Source organism: Rhinopithecus roxellana, chromosome 5, assembly GCF_007565055.1.
Source record: "Rhinopithecus roxellana isolate Shanxi Qingling chromosome 5, ASM756505v1, whole genome shotgun sequence".
NCBI classification, from domain to species: domain Eukaryota; kingdom Metazoa; phylum Chordata; class Mammalia; order Primates; family Cercopithecidae; genus Rhinopithecus; species Rhinopithecus roxellana.
The window spans coordinates 170006166-170013389 of record NC_044553.1 but is presented as its reverse complement, the minus strand read 5'-3'; the positions used below and the strand labels follow the sequence as shown (position 1 = coordinate 170013389).

General features: G+C 40.8%; 1 pseudogene; it reads left to right on the top strand.

Annotated features, from left to right (window-relative positions):
• The first annotated feature begins 980 nt into the window (after window positions 1–980).
• LOC104662631 lies at window positions 981–1916 on the top strand (annotated as a pseudogene).
• Window positions 1917–7224: the final 5308 nt, after the last annotated feature.

Here is a 7224-nt window from a genome sequence, read left to right as displayed (position 1 = left end):
TGAAGGCTAAATTTATTTATTTATTTATTTATTTATTTATTTATTTATTTATTTATTTTTTAATGTAATGCCGTTTAACCTCAAAAAATTTCAACATTCTAAACATACAAAAAATAACAACAAAATAACAAATTGTGTTTAAGTACGGAAGATTCTTGAACTTTCATTGATACAGTGGCTCTTCGCTTTGCTGACAGTGAAGAGTTCTACAATTTGTTTAGAAACAAACAGTTGAAAAACTACAGCACTTAAACAAAACAAAATGAAACAAAAAGCTTCTCATGCCAGCTGATCCCCTTTGTCCACGGCTGCAGCAGAATGCTGTCACTATATACAGAAACAACAATCTGAAGCTAAATGGATGCCACTGCAGAGTCAACAGGCCCAGCCTCACAGTGCACGCCCTGAGCTACCGCCCCTCCAAAAGGCATCTTCTCCACAGCCTCGACGCCAAGCAGGGAGCGTCAAGAGTTCGTCTCGTTTGGTTTGTTCTTTTTACAAATATATATATATAATATACAATATATACATATTATACATACATATATACATACACACAATATATACATTACATATAATACATATATAATATACACATATACGTATAATGTGTATACATTATATAGGTATATATGTATATATTATATATGATATATGCATATATATTATATACATATACATTTTATTATATATGATATATACGTGTATTTTACATATAATATATACATATACACACACACAGAGTTGACAATTTATAATTTCTAGCCAATAACCATATAGTTAACACCACCTTACCAAAAAAAAAAAAGCCAGAAACATCTTTAGATGCCTTGTCACACCAACAGCAAAGTGCACAGAGGGAGAAGAACATGAGAGTGGCTTTTCATTTTGAAAATGTTTGCGTGGGGTCGATGACTGAGGAGAAGCTGCGAGCGAGCCCAGGCGGCAGTTTTTAGGTTCATCAGCACTGCACTGCAGGAATGGCAGACTTTGGGATCTCTGCTGGCCAGTTTGTGGCAATGGTCTGGGATAAGTCATCCCCAGTGGAGGCTCTGAAAGATCTGGTGGATAAACTTCAAATGTTAACTGGCAATGAGGGGCGCGTGTCTGTGGAAAACATCAACCAACTGTTGCAGTCTGCCCACAAATAATCCAGCTTTGACATTATTTTGTTGGGTTTAGGCCTGGGAAGCACCACTCTGCACAGTGCTGAGATTTTTGCCTGAAATCGCCCGGATCCTTCAGCCTAATGGATGTCTTTTTCTGAAAGAACCATGGAGACAGCTGTAGGTAACAATAGCAAAGCGAAGACAGCAAGCTGTGTTCAGCCCTGACTCCTTCTGGTCTTGTGGAAGTGAAAGAGCTGCCGTGGGAGCCCTTAAGCCCTGAGGAGGTACAGTCTGTTCAAGAACACCTGGGTCATGAAAGTGACAGCCTGCTATTTGTTCAGATCACAAGCAAAAAAAAAACAAGCAAACTTTGAAGTGGGTTCTAGTTAGCGTAAGCTTTCCATCACCAAGAAGTCATCTCCTTCAGTGAAGCTTGCTGGGTACCCTGCTGCTGCCAAGCTGTGGACCCTCTCAGCCAATGATATGGAGGATGACAGCATGTATCTCATTGACTCAGAGGAGCTGCTGGATCCAGAAGATTTGAAGAAGCCAGATCCTGCTCCCCTGCGGACTGCTTGTGGGGAAGGGAAAAAAAGGCAGACCTGCCAGAGCTGCACCTGTGGCCTTGCCAAAGAACTGGAAAAAGAGAAGTCAAGGGAGCAGATGAGCTGCCAACCCAAGTCAGCTTGTGGAAACTGCTATCTGGGCGATAGTTTCCGCTGTGCCAGCCGCCCCTACCTTGGGATGCCAGCCTTCAAACCTGGGGAAAAGGTGCTTCTGAGCAATAGCAGTCTTTACCATGCCTAGGAGGGACCTGACATGGGACACATCTGCTCCTCTGGCCAACTCCTCTTCCTCAAATCCCACCACTGTGCTCCTCCCACCTCCTCTGGATTTCTTCTCTCTGTTTGAGATCCATTTGCAAAGTGGGTGCTTAGCAGACAGAGTGAAGCTGGCTGGGGGGCACAGTTGTGTGTAGTGCTGCTGTGTATCAAAAGACCAAGGTATTATGGGGCCCCGTTACCCAGAATGGGATGGGTTTCTTCACCTTGCGTTAAGAGAAGGGAATATGTCCTGAAGAAGCCCTTCTCCTTATGTTAAAATGCTGACCAGACACTCTTGAGCCCAGGCATGCTTGAGCATCAACAGTCTGTGACAAAGCTCCAGGCCCTGTCACCTAGTCTAATCTCAGCAATGCTGCCACCTTACTTGTCTTTCAGAGTTGTTAGTTTACTCCATTCTTTGTGACACAGTCAAGTGTCTCATGACTTCAGGGCACCAGAGGAGTCATTCACTGGTTGTCGTGATGATATCTAGTGTCCCTCTGCCCTGTTCTGCCCCCAGCCCCATTTTACTGTAGCATTGCATCTGTGTCCTGTTGTCATTTCTGTTAACCTTCAGGTATTAAACTTGCTGCATTATCTTGAAAATAAAATAAAAGTGTTTGAAAATATGTAGAACTTTGATACAGTTTTAGGGTGCTCCAGACACCCATGACCACTTCACTGAAAATTTCTAGACCACTTTGATAGGCTACAATATGATCATGATCAAATTTTGTAATTCTCAAATAAGACATGTCAATTATGGCATGTAAGGGCTAAATTTCAATTTGCTGCTAGAACAAGATTCAACATGCAGAAGAATATAATCTAAAGCCCATCCACTGTTTTAATCACTATATCCAGCATACAAAAAAAAATCACTGAACATGCAACAAAAAAAGAAAAAGGAAGAAACAACCAATCATGAGATAAAATAGTAAAAGAAGCAGACCCAGAGATGATTCAGATACAAGAGTTAGTGGACAAGGACTTCAAAATAATGATCATGAGTATGTTTTAAAAAATTGGGAAGATGGATAACATGGATGAAAAGATAAAGTACTTTAACTGATCATTTGAATCTATGAATAGGAATCAAATGGACATTTATAAATGCAAGTTGAAATATCTGAAATTAAGAACTATTTGAATGGTTACAGCACCAGTCTAGATTCAAAAATAGTCATAGAAAATATTCAAATGGAACACAGAAGGAAAAAACATAATGGGGATAAAAAATAACAGAGAGATGTGGGGCATAGGCAAAAGGTCTAACGTATATATAATTAGCATTCAGAAAGAGAAGAGAAAGAGAAAGAACATAAGTAATCTTGAAAAAATAATGGCTGAGAATTTTCCTAATCTAATAAATGATAAAGTTCACAGATTTGAAAAGCTTCAAGCAGGATAATAAATGCACACCTAAGCACAGCACAATAAAACTCCTGAAAACTTAAGATAAAAAGAAAATCTCTTTTTTTTTTGAGATAAAGTCTTGTTCTGTTGCCCAGGCTGGAGTGCAGTGGCACTATCTTAGCTCACTGCAACCTCCACCTCCTGGGTTCAAGCGATTCTCATGCTTCAGCCACTTGGGTAGCTGGGACTACATGCACGTGCCACCAAACCCAGCTAATTTTTGTATTCTTAGTAGAGACAGGATTTCGCCATGTTGGCCAGGCTGGTCTCGAACTCCTGACCTCAAGTGATCTGTCCTCTTCGGCCTCCCAAAGTGCTGGGATTACAGGCATGAGCCGCCAAACCTGGTCCAAAAAGAAAATCTTAAAAGCAGCCCAGGGCCAGGCGTGGTGTCTCACGCCCATAATCCCAGCACTTTGGGAGGATGAAGCGGGTGGATCACCTCAAGTCAGGAGTTCGAGACCAGCCTGGCCAACATGGTGAAACCTCGCCTCTACTAAAAATACAAAAGTTAGCCAATCGTGGTGGTGGGTGCCTGTAATCCCAGCTACTCGGGAGACTGAGGCGGGGAATCACTTGAACCCGAAAGGCGGAGGTTGCAGTGAGCAGAAATCATGCCACTGTACTCCAGCCTAGGCAATAGAGTGAGACTCAGCCTTAAAAATAATAATAACAATAATAATAATAAAGGCAGCCAGAGAAAAAAATGATATAATTTCTCTTGGGGAACAACAGTAAAGATAACTGATCTCTTATCAAAAACCTATGGACAGCAGAAGACAATAACATCTTTAAAATGCTGAAAAAAATACAAAGCTAAACAAAAACCCTGTCAACCTAGAATTCTGTTACCCTGCACCAAAAAAAAACTTCAAATATGAAAGTGAAAAAAATGTCCTCAGACAAATAAGAACTGTGAAGTTGCACACCTAGTAGACTAACATGAGAAGAAATCCTAAAGTAATTTATCAGGTCAAAAGAAAATGATCCCATGTCATCCTGCCCAGTAAATATGAAAGAAGACAATTCTCCCCCCCCCCTTTTTTTTTAATATGGAGTCTCACTCTGCCACCCAGGCTGGAGTGCGGTAGCATGATCTTGGTTCACTGTAACGTCCACCTCTTGGGTTCAAGCAATTCTGCTGCCTCAGCCTCCCTAGTAACTGGGATTATAGGCAGCTGCCACCATACCCGGCTAATTTTTATATTTTTAGTAGAGACGGGGTTTCACCGCATTGGCCAGGCTGGTCTCGAACTGCTGATGAGACCAGGTGATTCATCTGCCTTGGCCTCCCAAATTGCTGGGATTACAGGTGTGAGCCAGCATGCCTCACAGCAGACCATTTACTATTAAAACAACAATTACAACATATATTTGCAAGGTTTATACCATACATAGAAAATAAAATATACCATCTTGGGCAAAATAGTGAGACCCTGTCTCTACAAAAAATTCAAAAAATTAACCAAGCTGTGGGAGGCTGAGGTGGGAGGATTGCTTGAGACCAGGAAGTAGAGATTGCAGTGAGCTGAGATTGTGCCACTGTACTCCAGCACGGGTGACAGAGCCAGAATGATACTTCCCTAAAATGAGGAAAAGGTAAGAATATGCATTATCACCACTTCTGTTTGACATTATATTGAAAGTCCTAGCCAGTGTGATAAGACAGGAAAAAGAAGTAGGTATGCAGATTGAAAAAGAATGAAGCAAGACTGTCTTTATGGCAGTCATGATTGTGTACATTTAAAATCCTTAAAAATCTATGAAAAAATACCAAAACTGAAAAGTGAATTTAAAAATATTGTGTAATACAAAGTCAATATACAGTCAACTATTTTTGTATATGCTACCAACAAACAATTGAAATATAAACTTTAAAAGTACCACTTATGATACTATTCAAAAGTATAAAATATTTGAGAATAAGTTTGATAAAATATCTTCAAGACATTTATACTCCAAACTATAAAACATTGTAAGAAAATTTAGCAAATACCTAAATGAATGGCAATATATGATGTTCATAGAAGAGAAATTTAGTATTATTAGGGTAACAATTTTCCCCAATTTGATATATAGATTCAACATAATCCCAATCAAAATACCAAGCAGTACTTTTTTTTGTAGCAAATCAAGCTGAGTGTAAAATTTCTATTTATATGGCATTGGATTGGAATTAGAAGTATTGGCATAGATGGGCATGATGGTTCACACCTGTAATCCCACCCAGCACTTTAGGGGGCAGAGGTGGGCAGATTGCTTGAGCCCAGGAGTTCCAGACCAGCCTGGGCAATAGGCTGGGAAACCCTGTCTTTACTAAAAATGAAAATAAAGAATTGCTGTAGACTCATGGTTTTCAATACACATAGTTAGATATAGAAAATTCAAAGACCTAGGAAAAACAATCTTGCAAAAGAAGAACAGAATTGGAGAGCTTATACCACCTGATTATAAATGCTATAGTGGCCAGGCACAGTGGCTCACACCTGTAATCCCAGCACTTTGGGAGGCCGAGGCAGGCGGATCACCTGAGGTCAGGAGTTTGAGACCAGCCTGATCAACATGGAGAAATCCCGCGTCTACTAAAAATACAAAATTAGCCAGGTGTGGTGGCACATGCCTGTAATCCCAACTACTTGGGAGGCTGAGGCAGGAGAATTGCTTGAACCCGGGAGGCAGAGGTTGTGGTGAGCTGAGATCGTGCCATTGTACTCCAGCCTGGGCAACAAGAGCTAAACTCTGTCTACAAATAAATAAATAAATAAATGCTATGGTAACCAAGTACTGTGGGATATTGGTGTATTGATAGACTACAAATCAATGGAATAGAATAGAGTCCAGAAATCTCCAATATATGGCAATTTATTTATTTACTTGTTTATTTTTTAGAGATAGGGCCTTGCTCTCTCTCAGGCTACACTGCAGTGGCACAATTATAGCTCATTGCAGCCTCTGTCCCGTGGGCTCAAGTGATCATCCACCTCAGCCTCCTGAGTAGCTAGGACTACAGGTGCACACCACCACACCTGGCTACTTTTTAAATTTTTGTAGAGACAGTCTCACTGTGTTGCTCAGGCTGGTCTTGAACTCCTGATCTCAAGCAGTCCTCCCGCTTTGGCCTCCCAACATGCTGGGAATACAGGTGTGAGCCACCATGTTCAGCTGGTAATTGATTTTTGACAAAAGACCCAAGGTCCTTCATCAGGAAATGAATATATTTTTCAATAAATGGTGTTGGAAAACTGTATATCTGCGTTAAAAAAATAACTTTGACCTCTGTCTCATAGCATACACAATTTTTTTTTAAATAGGAGAATATCTTTCTGAATTTAGGTAAGTGTTTCAGACAGGACACATAAAAAAGCGCACTAGCCATAAAATTAAAAACTTACACATTAGACTTTGTAAAAAGTAAAAATTTCTGCTCAATACCATTAAGAAAATAAAAAGCAGGCCACAGTGTGGTTGAAAACATTCTCAGACTTAAAAATGACTTGGATCCAGAATATATGAACTCCTACAAACCAATAAACAAGAAAAGCAACTTTATAAGTGGGCAAAAACCCAATCAGACATTTGACAAAGGAAGATGTATAAATGGCTAGTAAGAGCATGCCACATGATGGGGATTTGGTGAGGTAGGGGGAGGCAGCTGCAATAGGTTAGAACAGTATCAGAGCCTGAGAAGGGTGAGTAAAGCATCCCTGCAGTGGAAGTCCTGGCATGGTCAGAGCCCAGATAGGGAGAGAAGGCCAGTCATGTAGGAGGAAGCCTGGCACGGAGGAGTTCAGAGCTCCAGCAGAGAGAGAAAGAGAGGTGGTCATGTCCAGGGACAGTGCAGCATGGCGTACTGGAGTAGGAGCCCCAGGGTGAGA